Below are 14,711 nucleotides of genomic sequence, written 5' to 3'. Positions count from 1 at the left end.
ATTTCGTCTCAGCAACGAACGGCATAACAAAAAAATCCAGTTAACAAAAGTTGAACGCTTGAAGACATCGGAGTGAAAAAATTGGCACCAAGGGAACTATTACGAGTTCACCTCATTGTAAATTAAAACTGACTGATAATTTTCACAAATTAATATCGAACATTTCAACATTCAGTACTCTCTCAGATATCCACGTGATTTTGATGAACAGACTTCTCTTTGATATTATATTTCCTTCTTTGATTTCTTTCTCCTGTAAATATGCTTAGACGTAATTGAAATCTATTAACAGCAAATGTTCGTGCTGAAAATAAATTGTCAGCCTTTCAGAGAGCTTCATGATCTTAATGAAATCTTATTCCTAATTATTAATTTAGTTCAAATTGTGATAATTCTTTATACTTTTTATATTACCATTTTTGTATGCAATGTATTTAAGAGGGCAAAAGCCCTTTCAAAATATTGAATTCAAATTAATACTTAAATTTTCTTTACACGACCTGTTTCAAAACATCTTCTCTTAATGTCAGTCGACCGAGAAAATGATAGTACTTGCGGAAAATTTCCCGGAAATTTTAATTTAAAATTGCTTTTGCATTCTACACGCTTGAGGCTATAGAAACTCTTCATATTTACACTTATACTATGTTGGAGGATGACAAGAAATGTCAGGTCTGGAATGAATAATCTATACTCTAGCTCCGAAGTTCAGTTACATTACAACCGCATACGATAATTATCTGTGAAATATGATAAACGGAATCGCAAAGGTGATATGGGATACGATATTTTTTCGTTCCGAACGGCCTTTCGGAAGAAACAGAATCGATGAACAAGAATTGGATTAAGCCTTTGCGGTTAAACTGAAAATAAAATGAGAAAAAAATATAATTTTCGCATTTCCTTAACTAATCAATCTTCGTAAGTTTTTATTCCACTCTACATTTCTAGACATATTTTGTTTGAAAAAGAAACCAACAACAAGAATAATGAACTCCAGTATAATTTAAAAGAAAACTTCAACACGTATACTCTTCAAAACAAAATCAGTTTTAATGAGATATTGGCGAGGGTTGGTTCGCCAATTTTAGCTACCGTCGATTATTATTACAGACTTTCAAATAAAAATGGATCAATATTTCACTGTTTCTCCATCCGTCAACTGCTTTATCTCGAGCTATTCGTGGTGAAATTTCGTAGGCGAGTTGATGACGATACTAGGCCATGCCGAACAGGTATAATATATCTTCGCCACAACTCAGTCATGGGTCTTAAGTGGTTTGTTGTTCTTTAAACTCTTGTAAACGATTTCTTGCCGCAATGAACGGCTCTTCCTGAACGAGTGAATGATCTGGTAATAATGACTTCACAAACTCATGAAAAGTGGGCGGCAACTTTTCAGGTTTTTTCATTTTAATCTCAAGATAGGATAGCTGAAAGGGGGAGATTTTTCCGCGGCACTTAATTTTCTCTTCTATCTACCGAATTATTTTAACGCATTGAAATATTTGATGAACGCGTGAACGTCACAATCATTATTACGTAGTAAGACAGGGAGACGCAATATATCCATTGAACCCATAAAAATTTTAGCTTTTCTAGGATATCGCGTAACGGGCGAAAATTTTAATAGTTCAATATATAATGAAGTATTCGTATTGCCTTAGAGCCTCTAAGGAACCATCCAATTTTGTATTACTAGGTTCCTCAGCGACAATATTTTAATAAGCAACGTATATATTGAGAAATTAAAAATGAACCAATTTCAAGGTAAATAAACAGAATAATAGAACACTTTTGCGAGTGTATAATAGGATAATATAATGCCTCTCTTTCAAACTTGTATTTAAATGCGCAATTCCAGAGAAGCATGCCAAAATTTCATACTTCCACCTTATTTGGCCACGAGTTCATCCCAACGCCACGAATAGCTCTATTTTTACAAAAATATTGCCTAATTCTCACGAAGTCCCGAAGGTGAAAGACTTTGAACATCATTATAAATGAGGTGACGAGAGGAAGCCTGTGGCGAGTCGACGAGACTTAAATCGTGTTACGCAAAACATAAGGATATGACATCACCCCTACAAATTAACATTTTGTGCAGAATTCAGGTTATGATACATTTTCACAATTTCCATGACTATTTGGTTACTTTTCCCTTAGCTATAAAGATTTCTATAGGTTTAATAACAGAATTTAAAAACCATGGGCTTTTGAATATCATTATGCGGATTATTTATATAATAGTTAAGGAGAAAAAATGGCATTACAATGTGTTATTAATTTGACATAGGTTGACGTTTTAATGATATGTTACCGGGACGAGTGGCTTGGATAATACGTGGGTATTGAATACCTCTCGCGGAGTAAAGGCAAAAAGACAATCTGCTGGGAAAAATATCTTTTTAAAATAAAAAAAACTTTAATATTGGGAAGGAAGTTCGTGTTTCACTCAATATATTTTTTCTAGAGGGCGAGGATGGTTGGTTACTTACTTCGTATTTCGTACGATGGCCACGCGTATTTCATAGAGGGGATGTAAAGAAGGCTTTTGAATGTAGCAAGTTCAGATATCAAGAGGACGTTTTAGGCTACATAGCGAGAAGAAATCGTGTAGCAATAAAATATTAGTTTGCATTGGATTGACGGAAAAAAAAGAATAAAAGACTTGTGTAATAAGCGGTCTTCACCTCTTTCGGTGGGACATAGCGCAATGCATGAGCAAAAATATAACACATACTGGACAAATACAACACGAAAATGAAAAATAATGTAATGGGGTCAAAATTCCAGTTTTTCCAAATAATATTTTTCAGTCACCGTGAATGCTTGGTTAACTTTTTATGCATTTTAAACGGTTGTTATAATTTTTATGAACAAAACATTGGAGTCGAGGTCATATTATCAAGGAGGCGTTTTAAGCTTTATTACGAGAGAAACTGTATTTACGTTGAAATATTCAAGCGACAAAGGTTGACGAATTAATTGGGTTGTTATTTGAACCTGTGGATTGCATTATACGGGGACACTAAGTGCCTCTTGCGGTGGGAAAAGCATATGCTGCTAGGAAAAAATACAATATGAGAATTAAAGAGAAACGCAAAAATATAATGGTGAGAGACTTGTTGCTTGGGAAACGAGAAAATAATGATCGGGCTCATGCTGGGGAGGCGGCCGCGAGACTACTTTCATGTTTCCCAAGCCGATCCATAAAAAGGGCTCAAAGCGAGAAAATATCGAAAAAATGATAAAGGAGGCTGTAAATCAAGAGTAAATGAGGTGAAGGGGGAGGGGAGGGGAGAGGAGGGGAGGGAGGGATCAGATATAGAGGGGGGACTCATATTATGTGATGGGGAGCATGAGAAATGAGTACACAAATAGGATATTGCAGCAAGTAGGGGCTCGCAAGATACGCGATAGAGTTACAAGACACGCAGATTAAGAAAAGATGCCGTCAATCATGTTGTGGGAAGGTTCCCCAGACAGAAACGGTGAAAAGGAGGTGCTATTTTGCACCCACCAGGATACTCCAAGAATACCTGCACAGCGGATGTATGGGAGTCGGGGCAGAAAGATGAATTCCTAGAACTTATAAAATAGAATAGAAAGATGAACGAGTAAATAACTGCTACTAGCCATATATAGAGAGCGTTGCACAGATGTTAAGCGAATTAGTCTGGGAGCCGCTAGAAAGTCATAGCCTATGCGCCAGGCTTAGCTTGATTGAGAGATAAAAAAAAATATCTTTTAGAGCGACACTGAGAACATCATATAGCCCCACCATATTTCTAAGTCCGACAGAAACGACAAATTAAGAGAGATATTTTGTCGAACGGATAGATACGTGAATTCGTTTATTCCTGAACAATAAAGTGAAATGCGAGGAAGCATTAAAACATCTCACAATTAGTACCTACACTCTTTACTATCATGGTACAGGTCAACGGTTGGTGTTCTAACTGCAGCGTCCAAGATTAATTGGCGAAAAAATTCAACCGCATGGGCAAACTATTTTGCAAGACGCCTCAATAGTGATACCAAGCATAAACAAAAAGACGGAAGAAAAAAAAGTACTTTTGACGATTCGCTATGATTTCCTTTCCATTCCATTATTGTCACTATTGCACAAGGTTTCAGCGCTAGACACAATTGGACCGGTACTCAAAAACAGGGGCGGTCTGGCCAGGTCGGCTGGTCGGCGATCGCCGAGGACCCCGAGCTCAGGGGGCCCCCGGAGTCCTCAGGACTGTCAATAATACACTGCACAGTTCATAAGCCTCATAACCCTATGAGGGAGTCGTGCAGAGAACTGCCATCCAGAGGACTCTGGGGGCATACACAACGCTCGCGTATATGATGCTATGAGGCCGGCATGCTATGAGGCGCTGGTCGCGTCTCTTCTCCCTCTCTTTCCTGTCCCGCGCTTTGGCCAAATACGACGACGAGTTCGTGTGAATCTCCCTCGTGAGATGAGACCACAGCGGCAACCGCATGTGTATACTTCGGGGGCCACTACGTATCATGTGACATTCCATTTTTTCCTCGTCTACTCTTACCAAAGTCTCCAGATCCGTAGGGAAACCCAATATCCCCGCAGGTGTTTAGGGGTAGTCGATACCCCAATTCATTAATTGAGAAAAAATATCAGATATAGGTCTGGGTATAGTTACACATCTCACCTGTCCGAGTTTTTGACTAAGGTTTATCAATTACCGTAGGACTCAGTGCCACGGACGAGAAGTAGAGAAGGAAGCGCCATTGGGGTGGGAAGTTGCGCGCGCACAGCACAAACATTCTCTATTTTTCCTCTCACAGATCGCGAAATTGTAGTTCAGTGAATGTTGGTATAGTTGAATGCAATCTACAAACATTCCGATCCGACACGGGCGAACTCCTTGACAAATCCTATCGGGACCAGCTCTAAATACATCCAAACCAATCCACCCGACCCGATAAACTTACCTAATATTACTCAGTACACAACGTGATAGCGTGGAGTGAAGTTGGTTTCGGATTGTGTTGGCAATAGCTCCGAATTTTTCGAAAAATCAAAAAATGGGTTTGGCTTTAGCAAATTAGGTTCTCATTGGCGACATAAAGAAGAGAGGAGGATGGCCGAAAAAGTGGCCGATTAAGTTCCACCCACATGAATTTACTTCGAGTATTGGATGGAAATGATTTCCGAAATTATTTGAGGATGGACGAAGGGTTTTTAATAGAGTTTCTTGGAAAATCAAACCTCATATTGATTGAAAAAAATAGCGGATTACGGTACAGACGTTGCGACTCCACAGAAATCGGGCTTGTGCGGTCGGCGGTCTGATAGGACCAGCTAGGACCAACCGCCCTACGTCGCGTTGCGTCGGGTCGTCGATTGGTCAGTTTTCGTCGGGCGACTGGCGTACACACCCTCCAACATTCGGAGCCAACCGAACCAACGTACTTGGTCCCGACAGTTGGGTGGCTTGGTCGGAACGTGTGTAGCGCCCTTAGTGGGAGAGTTTCATCCTCTCTGAAGCGTTAATATGAAAGGTGTTTATAAAAACGGTGCACAGAAATGAAATGAGAAGAAGAAAAAGCTCTTATGTTAATAATATTAAAAGAACGTGAGTGCTTGGCTGAACAAAAACAGAGGTTCCGGTATCGATTTACTACACAGTATGGGTTTAGATACAGATATAGGTGCATTGGAGTATTCGTATTTTCATTTTAATAGTTTAAAAATTCCGCCTTGCGACGCGCCTCGAGTCAACTTGCCCTGCGGTTCTTTCTTCTCGCGCCAAACACGGAAAAAGGAAAGAACCGATCTACTATTACAAAAGGTCCAGTGATACGACTGATACCAGAGACAAAAGTTTTATGGTGGTTATCTACATCTACAAACTACCCCGCAAGCAGCCTCAATAGGCGTATGGCGGGGAATGTTAGGAAATACTTTTTTAACTGCAAATTCTCTAATATCAAGATCAAAATCAAAATATATAAAATATAAAAAATGTATCCATATATTTTATCTATTATTTTCTTCTCTACCCGATAGTTTTAATTGACCAGTTGATTTATATGGACGAAACAAATTTTTAATCAATATATTTATGTTTAAGATATGTTTGTTTATTCAGGCTTAAATTTTTATACAAAATTAGTACCTCAATTTTTGCACATGTCTACATCTACAGATTAAAATAATAACTAACGAGTATAGATACAAGCTACGTACTTGTGACTATATCTGTCTAAATGCCGTTAAAAATATTATTAGACATAGTTAAGTCATAGCAAATAAAAGTCTTTATCTGGCCCCAAAATGTGATTCATATAATATATAAAAATATTTTTATTACAAAATTTTATTTGTTAAAATTTTATCTTGTTTTCAAGAGACAGAATAGCGTCAAAATCATTATCCAGGCATGAATATTCCAAAAATTGTCGGGGGGGGGGGGGGGGGGTCGCGCGAATCCCCCGCTGAGGGGGGGACGTCATGAGCTCCAGCCGAGGGCCCCCAATCGCCCCAGACCGCCCCTGCTCAAAAGGCTATAAGGCCATTCCAACTTTGCGCGATAGATGGAGTTGGTTCCGACACAAATGCGTTCCACTTACGTCAGAATGTTTATATTTCACTTGAGGAGCCCATACCGAGACATGAATTTGAGCTAGTTGTTTGGCGTTGCTCATTCACTTAAGGCATGTGACGCTAATGGAATAGAACAAACTCTTCATGACTCCGCATGGAAATGTTTTGATTCTGCGAACGATATATTGTCATAGAATCGCATCTACTGCAAAAATGACCGAAGATTTATCGTTTTATCCTTGCTATAAATTGTTTCAACGTAAACAGATATCTAGTAAAAAACGTATCACGTCACTAAGCCATCAGCATTCTCCTTTGAAGATAGTCCCATGAAAGGAAAAAAAAATTGTCGCAATGCGATTGCTCTCCGCGAAAAGTAAAATTCCAGTGGAAGCAATGATTTATTTTCTAAAAAAATAGTAATTTTGTTCACCTTTTCGTTGGCAGGTGTTGATTTTTATACACACATTTAAAGTAATCCACAGCAGAGAAATTTCTCAATCACTGGTGAGGTACCATGTATTAGACTTACCTGAAAAGAGAAAAAAGTATATTAGTCACTCAGAGGCATCAAACTAAACATAATGAAAAGGGATTGGAAAGTTTTAGTCCGGTCACTGATAAAGTGAGTTCATTGCAATATTCGGTAAGTCATCAAATATATATCAAGGAAAAAAAAACAATTAATGGACTATTCAAGCGATTGCGCTACACTTCTATGGAGCACTTTAAAATTACCCAGGCCCATCTACCATGCAGTCATATAGGCCTCATAGGCCTCCAACTTTCCCTTCCATTTCTATAAATCCTTTCCTTTTCTTTCCTCTCCCTCGCTTACAAAACATCCCACCTCTATCACTGTTTTCAACATCCCCTCCCCGCCAAGTACTCCACATTATTTTTTACGGTTTGATAGTGAAGAGTCTGCTCTTAGGTGTAACGATTGATGGTACGAAAACATACAGCCTTTGGAAGGAGGACGAGAAAAGACTAGAAGATTTCCAGAAAATTTTTCTCTAGGGCAGGGCAGAACATAAGAAATCCGTACCTTCCATCTCCCATGTATCTCATCTAAAAGCTGCCTCTCCTCACCCACCATATACAGCACTTCGTCGTTCCTCTTCCACTCCGTCCACTTCGCTTTCTCCATTCTTCGTCACACCCACATTTTGAAAGCCTACAGTCTTCTCTCGTCATCCTTCCTAAACGTTCACGTTTCCGCAACGCAAAAAGCTATACTCTGATCAAATCAGACCAGATCAAATTCTTCCATTTCAACTCCAGCCAAACAACCCTCTCATCAGATCAGTCTAATTCATGAGCGAGTCCTTTTTCTAACGCAATTATCTAACTGATTCCCATACTGCTGTGCCCGCTAACCTCTTGAGCTAAACCCAAACGGTTAAGCTAGAGAAAATGTTATCTGAAAATCTTCTAGTCTTTTCTCGTCCTCCTTCCGGATTGTCAATGTTTCCGCACCGTCATACGCTGCACTTACGAGCAGACTCTTCACTATCAAGCCGTAAAAACTAAATTTTAAAATCTCTCTCAACAACTTTTAAAATAATGAAAATAGGACATAGAATCACGTAAGAGTTAACGCTTTCCTGGTGTACTCCCAGAATACGACATCCATGACCTAGAATCATCCACGGAAAACGAATCTATGATAAAACAGAAATTAATGTATTACCTATGTATGATACTTTTTCTTGTAATAATTACGTGTTTCCTCGATTTATGCGTGAATAAGGCTGAAATTAATAATCACAGAATGAATGCTTCTCAAAGCCATTCTACTCATCTATATAAAATTTTAGTCACTCATTAGAAATTACGACACTCGTGAATCCTTTTGAGGTTCACGAAGCAGGCGGGAAATATATCACAACAGCGTAACTAGAGAGGTACTATTTTTTCTGATATTACAGTTCATTATCCCACGCTGTATGTAAGAGAAATGATCTGAAGAGGAATTGTTGTTAAAATAAACGTCCAGCCCAGGATGAAAACGGTATTAAAATCAAAATCAGTATTTAATGGTGCCAAGAAAGTACGCTACGGTTGATTTTAGATAAGTGTGAGCGATGTTTCAGGTAAAAGTATGATTATCAGGCAAATGTGAGGGTTGAAAGAGAAAAGATTGAAATACTTTTAAACTTAGTTAACTTATCCATCAGACGTATCAATCCCAACTTCCTGTATTGATTGAAAGTATTTGTAACGCATGGGACGATGGCAAAACCTCTTACTTTGAAATAATATATTAGCTGCCAACTTAACCTACATACTACCCCGCAAGCTGCCTTAACAGGCGAGGGTTCGTTAAGACACCAGGTGTTGACAGGTAAAAATGAAAGTTCCTATCGAAGTTCCACCTGACGTTTATTAAAAGTCTTTCATTTTTTACGAGGGAAAAACGAATTCCGATATAATGTCTCTCTTAATTTATCATTCCTGGCGGACCTGAGAATTTAGTTGGGTTCTAATACGATGCTCTAGTGTCCTCCGAAAGATATCCATTCCCAATTTATCAATCCATATACTCAAGCCCAGCGCGAAGCATCCGAGTCTCTAGCGGCTCCCAACCTAATTCGTTTAACTTCTGGGTAACGCTGTCTGTACGCCCGTAGCAATTTTTGGCGACCGCGCAGCCTTCATTTGTATTTTATCAAGTTCACGCATTCAGCGGCTTTCGTAAACCTATTTAAATACGCTGTGGGTGACATCGCATCTAGAGACCGAACGTAGAGTCCTCTCGTGTAAAATATTCGAGTTTCTATCCACGGTTACGGGAGAAGATAAAACGGAGATGGAGTATAGTGATTGAGCATTGTCGTTGAGGGCGTGAAAGTGGTTGAGAATATAAAACCCAGGGTGAAAGGGTGGTTGCGAAGAGGGGTGAGATATTCAGATGGGGATATAAAGAGGGGTGGGGGATGAGATGTGTCGCCTCCCTTAAATTCGCTGCGGGGATGATTGAGCGCTCGGCTGAAGGCTGGAAATTGGACAATACGTTTGCTGGGAAGTGTGACACAAGGTTAGGACCCGCCATCACCGTACTTCTCGAAGAAGAGTCTGCGGCAACTACATGGCAAGCCAAGAACGATCTCCCGCTTTCCCGACGAGGTAACTAAATGAAGTGCACTCAGGCGACTGGGAGAGAGAAACAAATTTGACGAAGCAGAAATTCGCAGTCAAATATTGTTTCGTATGAAATCAATAGTTTAGTTTATTTTGTGGAATTGTGAAATGATCGATTAAAAGGTAAACTTTGCTGTATTCCACGCAGTATTTATTTTGAAAACTCAAACGGTTTCGTCCTTTTCAGGTCATTATCAAGAGGTGAAAATATTACAATTACCTAAGAGGTTTAAATAAATACAATGATGCAAGTTATAGTTAAACTTGGAACCTCCAGGTAGTAGCACATTGTGGGAACCGTCAGCACAGTTTCAAATTCCAACTTCTTTGCGAATTATTATTCAAATATTGAAAAACTTTGATTTTTGACTTACAGCAATATGCTTCTTAGCCTTCCAATTTTAGAACATGCACATCAAATAATTGAGTGCAGTGTGCCTTCAAACAAAGAGTACAGCGAGAAAAGATAACGTACACAAACCCTCATTACCATCTGTTGCAGTGAGTGGCATTAAGAGAGAGATGAGAATACCCTCCCTGATTCTTCGTTAAAACTTTCGCGGGTGCTCGTCATGTTGAATAAAAGCTTTTGGGCTTTGTCGCCGCGTCAGATTTTGGGTGGCCCCAACGTTGGGAAACGTTGGGGCCACCCAAGAATTGACGCGGCGACATAGCCCAAAAGTTTTTAATCGTAATGACCCCCCCTGATTTCTCGAAAAAAATTAAAAGATGGTAATATTTAAGGTGGCTCTTACTTGAAAGTTTTGCTTCACTGGCTTGAAAAACTATGATTAAAAATAATTGATTAATGATCCTCAAATGAGGCATCAGACCTATTATTGATGCGAGGTGTTGCATACCACCAAATAATGGAACGCATAACAAATCCATCTCCTCTAAACAACGCTTCTAATCTGCTCCTGATCACTAAAGAAAGACTAGATAGAGGCACATTATTAGCAGATGCAAATCAATGGAGGAAGCACAATGCACATTTTATGAAACTTTCTGTTTCATTCAATATTAAAAATTTTAAAATGGGGAAGCCAGCACAATTAATTAGATCAGACGCGTGAGTGTATGACAATTAAAAAAATCACACATCCAAGCAAATGACAAAATGTAAGATATCTCCGCAGATACGTGTAACTTTCGTATAAGTAGTCTCTCTTGAATTACGAGGCGGGAGGTCATTCCAACTCAAATAAAATACTGATTCCCGTTGATTAGTAAAAATGTGGATATAAATTTGAATTAGCTTAAAAGAATTGGTTGGTTAATTTCGAAAAAAATGTCTCACTCTGCTTAGGTATTTCATCACCCTATATTCATCAATAAACTTCTGATACGGGGATTTAAAAAAGTAGAAATAGGCAGAAAATCTTTGGAAAATTAATTTTAGATCTGATTCGATGGATCTACCTCTGCTTCGGGTTTTCTCCTATTTCGTCGCTTTTTTTGTACTCATCAGTAAATTGTTAAAAAATAAATAAAAAGAGAGGCATTTGGTTTGAGGAAAAAGCGATAAAAGAGCGATTGACTTAAAAGTAAAGGAAAACGAATGAAAAATTCGCTTCAATGGGATAAATAGGTCATTTGTAAGGAGTGCCGTGTGAAGCGGAGAATCGATTATGAGGTTAAATTTTCAAAAGGATTTCCCAACCCTCCCCCCCCCCTGCAATTTATCACGATCTGCTCCGATGATGGACGACATTATCTCATTGCTTCCCCATCCCAACGAATCCTCTCCGACCTACATTCCACACACTCACCACATTGCGCCACAGAGTGAGTAAATATATCGAGGGCAGAGGTCGCTGTAATAATGCGATGCGCATTTGAGCTCATGCGAAATAAATTAATTGTTGAAACAAGAGTTGATGCTTTTCCGGCGAATATTGTTGGTAAACTTTTCTGGGGATTCCCACCGGGTTAAAAACTCCATTTCTGCCTTTGACGTTTTTGGGACTCATCCTCAGGGCTACTACTGAATGTCGTTTTATTTGTTTATTGGTTGCTAAGTAACATTGCTACAATAAATTTGCTAGCACTAGAATTTATTCTTCAACAATAGAGAATGGTGATCGTGTTATTTAACGCCATAAAACTACACTGAGCTGACCAATCATGAGGAACTTGACCGATCTCCTCGTAATTACATATGCAGAAGATTATTTGGGAAAGAAATATAAGAAAAAAGATTATACTAAAAAATAAACAAATAGCTTTGATAGATGAACTGACATTTTTTAAAATTTATTATAATTTGATACACCAAATTTAGTGTAACTTTGCTACTTAGCAACCAATAAACAAATAAAATGACATTCAGCATCCCTGAGGATGATCCCAGAGTTGGAGCTCGAAACGTCAAGGGCAGAAATGGTGTATTTAACCCGGTGGAGATCCCGAGAAACGTTTACCCGAGCTAATTGTTATCACTTAGCAGTAAAAAAGCATTTACAATATTTTTGCTGCCATTTTTTTGTGTCCGATTGAAAGAATTTTTCACAGTCGGTGATATTGGTTGGAAATAAGAAAGGAAAAGAAAGAAATGAAAAGAAGTACTTTAGCTTGATGCTCTGAAATTAACCGCAAAAATAATTTTGGGATGAATCAGAAGAAAATCTTTTTCAGATTCGTGGAAATTGCAGACCGGTAAACGTTTACAGTTAACTCTGGCTAGTCTTACGCTAAAGAAGTCGATAGAAAGAATTCATATGGCTTGGATGTCTATTCATTGCTGGTGCCCAGAAATAATATAAAAATTGAATCGTTAAAACTTACATGTGCTCGCCATTCAGGTGCAAACTAATGGGTAATTCTTTGCCCGCCATTAAAAGTGTTACCTTAATAGAGAACCGCCAATATTAATTATGACTGGAGTGATACCTAATAACAGTTACTAAAGGAAACATGATTTTCAAGTGCAACTTGCTAATAACTCCCAATGGTATCCTTTTTATTTCAGGCAAGGCAATCAAACATTATATTTACTCCATAGCAATGACAATTGATTGTTTTCAAATTTTACTCACATTTCGCTTACTTTCAATATGGCCGCCCAGCGAAATTCCATTTACAAGATGGTGTATCTTCAGAGGAGATGGTAGACGGAATGAGGAATGGGTTGGAAGCTGGTGTAAAAAAGGGGGGGAGGATTTTAAAGTAAATGAGGTTTGCTAATGATCACGAGTCGATCAGCTAGGCAGCGAGAGGGTTGTAGGCTTCAGCGGATGCGTTAGCTAAGAGTTATCAGCAATATAGCAGTAAGTGTATAATAAAAAGAGGAGCAAAGTTAAGCGGTTTTGTTAAGCATCGCGAGGAATATGGCATGACGCACAAGATACAATAAGTTGGGAAAAATTTGAGAAGTTAGAGCATTGCAACTATTAAGGCAGCACGTTAGAGGAAAACGGGTACAGTAGTAAGGACATCATCAAGATAATTGCTTTAACTTAGCATCGCGAGCGAGGAATGTGAGACTCAAGATAAAAGTGGGTGGAGAACAACTTGAGCAGGTAGAGTAATTCAACTATTTGGGCAGCCCATTAGAGGAAAACGGACACAGTGGCAAGGACATCAGGAAGCGAATTGCTCTAGCAAAGGAAGGGTAATTCAACTATTTGGGCAGCACATTAGAGGAAAACGGACACAGTAGCAAGGACATCAGGAAGCGAATTGCTCTAGCAAAGGAGGCGTTCATGGACAGGAAAGAGCTTATGAGAAGATCGTTGTGTAAGAGTTTAAAGAAAAGGTTAGTGAAGAGTTTGATCTGGAGTGTGGCTCTTTACGGTTCGGATACTTGGACACATAGGAAGGAGGACGAGAGAAGACTGGAGGAGTTTGAGATAAAGGGTATGGAGAAGATGAAGTAGACGGAGATGAGGAGAAACGACGAAGTGCTGGACATGGTGGGTGAGGAGAGGCAGCTTCTGGGCGACAGAAGGTATGGAGAAGAATGGAGAAGGTGAAGTGGACGGAGAGGAGGAGAAACGACGAAGTGCTGGACATGGTGGGTGAGGAGAGGCAGCTTCTAGGCGACAGAAGATATGGATGGAGGGGGTAGTTAGCGGCAGGGATGCAGCTAGGAATTAGGGCTAGGGGGGTTTCAGGTGCAACTAATACTGGGGGGTCAGGGGGTATAGCATACTTGCCAGGGTAAGCGGGACGTGCGAGGGCCCTCCGCCAGAAAAAAATTTAAGATAAATGGTTAAAGATGGTGAATTTTACGGCTTTAAGAGGGATATTTTACTAATCCTTAGACTATTCTATAGTAATATTAATCTAATTAAATAAAATGGATTAAACTTAAAAATTGTCTGAGCTCTGGGGGGGTTTTACTCCCCAAAACTCCCCTCGCTGCGCCACTGCTCAGGGGGGATGTTGAAAGCTGTGTTAGAGGGAAGAATGTTGGGTAAACGAGGGAGAGGAAGGAAAAAAATAGGATTAATAGATAGATTAAAAGGGAGTAGGCCTTATTGTGAATTGAAGAGTGAAATCCATTGAGGGAGGGAACACTGCCACAATATTTCTTAAACACTCCATTGAAAGCATTCTTAATTGGTTGAGTTCTCTAATAATAATAATTCCCACCCCTCTCTCTGCGATTTATCACGTGACTCTGATGACGGATCTCATTGGGCCACTTTCCGACGAATCCTTTGTGACCTAGATTCCATCTTCTGACCTTCACAGCCCGTCTCCAGACTTCGTAACTCAATTTTAAGTGAGCGAACGAACACAGCAAACGTTTCAGCTTCCCAATATCTGTACGTTAGGTAGCAAGCGCTTCCAGCTAGTGCCACTCAGAGTCCTCTGGATTGTTGATAATACACTACAAAGTTGAGTCGTCGCATCCTACCATCTTTGTTCTCTGCACTTGTTGTTTACACATAGAAAGTGAATGTTGCTGGCAGTTGCTCGGCAAGATTTTCCGTTATTTTTAGTAGAAATACGGCACAATAGGTTGTAGTTCGGCTCCTAA

The 14,711-nt window shown here is 39.3% G+C and overlaps 1 protein-coding gene across 1 annotated transcript in view; it reads right to left on the bottom strand.

Moving 5' to 3' along the window:
• LOC124168749 overlaps nt 1–14,711 on the bottom strand; it is a 504,822-nt gene that overhangs the window by 126,111 nt on the left and 364,000 nt on the right. The window lies entirely within an intron of this gene.

Source organism: Ischnura elegans, chromosome 12 (genome assembly GCF_921293095.1).
Source record: "Ischnura elegans chromosome 12, ioIscEleg1.1, whole genome shotgun sequence".
Classification (NCBI taxonomy): Eukaryota; Metazoa; Arthropoda; class Insecta; order Odonata; family Coenagrionidae; genus Ischnura; species Ischnura elegans.
The sequence above is the reverse complement of the archived record's forward strand: the minus strand, read 5'-3'. Positions and strand labels throughout refer to the sequence as shown.